General features: G+C 40.0%; 1 protein-coding gene across 1 annotated transcript in view; it reads right to left on the reverse strand.

Annotated features, from left to right (window-relative positions):
- The window catches only part of LOC101862847 (neprilysin-2), a gene marked incomplete in the record, with an annotated part of 127,456 nt that extends 126,426 nt beyond the window's left edge, over nt 1-1,030 (reverse strand). Inside the window, 1 exon segment of the mRNA XM_005090206.3 lies at nt 379-1,030.
- Nucleotides 1,031-1,843: the final 813 nt, after the last annotated feature.

Genomic DNA, 1,843 nt, shown 5'->3' on the forward strand with positions numbered 1-1,843 from the left:
CACACACACACACACACACACACACACACACACACTCAGACAAACGCTGACAAAGTATATAGTATAAATTACATAGTATATCAATGAAGGACATTCCCAAACTATTCCCTTTTCAACATTTCTGTTGGCTTATTTACATTCTTAGTGTATATTCCCATGCAAATATTTAGTCTCTATACGACGGCCTACCACTCTATATTCAGTTATGTGGGCTCACACAATAGTTTTCTCAATAGCGCAGTGCCATTTTAAAAACAAAATAAAAACAACAGGTGGACGCTCACTTCATGCAAGGAGTGACATTAAACAATCTTCAGTTTTCAATTCTCTCTACAACTTCGATTCAAGAAAGAAATAGGCAAACAAAGTTTTACTAACCTTATAGTTTAGTCCAGTACAAATGACGCCACAAAAGGAAATCCCCCGAAAGACTCGAGTTTTAATGAAGAACGCAAGTATACGTCTGTCCTCTGTTCAGAACGTTCCACTTATCTGAGAAACATAAAAGGAAACGTTTGCTCACATAATACAAGTTTCAAGTAATCTGAAAATACGCTGAGTAAACAAGCAGTCATTTTGAACGGGGTGAGTACATACAAGAAATGTTATCACTGATGCTTATAACAGTTTCAGCTATTCCACTGTTGTAAAGGTCATCAAAAGCCACTCGTGCGCATTAGTTTAGTAATCCTCCAACAGCGAAAGAAAAGTTGTTTTGGGAAAAACAACACTTCAAAAGCGTTTCTTCCGAAAGTCATACGTCAGGCCAAGGGAAAAAGAATGCAGCACAGTTTGCTTTTCGAATTTTCACACTCACAGAATCCGACTTCACATATTTATTTAAAGAAAACAAAATTATTACTGATAAACAAAATATTTGAACTAAAACAAATCACAAGTTGTCAATTTTGTTCCGAATCTGAGCTCCACACTGATGACGGTACCCCGAGATGTCACGAACGAATAAACAACAACAAAGCGAAGGTCTGTAGGCGAGAGACGGCTGCTATCCGCTCTGGGTGGCGAGTGAGTCGACTAGCGCGGTCTGCCAATATCCTCTCTGTCGCGGCACGCGAGCCTCACCAGGGACTTCCTTCGTCTCTTCGTCTCACGTGACTGGGAGAGTCACTCCCCTTGTCCCCTCTCACACACGCATACACCCTGGCGCTCATCGATGCTCACTCCACTGGCTACTGCTGGCCTTTTTCAGACTTTGTCAAGGGGTTTGAGCTCCATGCCTCCATTATGTGTGTGTGTGTGTGTGTGTGTGTGTGTGTGTGTGTGTGTGTGTGTGTGTGTGTGTGTGTATGTGTGTGATGTGAGCATAGATTGATGTGATTCTATGCTGTTTTACTTTAAAATGTGAAATGTGAAATGATATAGATTTGACATCCCTATCAAAACTATTAGGGTATTTAAGAGGCAGGACCTCTGAGTCGAACATCCATCTCCGAAAGGACTGAGCAAAATAAGTCATTCATATAAAGTGCCTTTCTCTAAAGACACAACTTCGGACCAAACTGAGGCTCTAACCTGGAACCCTGAAATTTCACAATTACTGACCCGGAAACCTAAGCACTAGGATACCGATTCCACCTGTTTTATTTGATGATGTGACACGTTTATGGACTCCTCAAGCAGAAGCATCAATAATCATGTCTCTGACGCAAATACATTTTCAAAGAATCATAATATTTGAATAATACCTATTTTATACTCAAGGTCCTTGTTTATAACTATAACCCAAACAAAACCAAAACGAATAAGCGCATACACAACAGCAAAATACACGTGACAGCAACAAGTATACGTATATTAAATGTACACGTATATCATGTGTATT

Source organism: Aplysia californica, unplaced genomic scaffold, assembly GCF_000002075.1.
Source record: "Aplysia californica isolate F4 #8 unplaced genomic scaffold, AplCal3.0 scaffold00014, whole genome shotgun sequence".
Lineage (NCBI taxonomy): Eukaryota > Metazoa > Mollusca > Gastropoda > Aplysiida > Aplysiidae > Aplysia > Aplysia californica.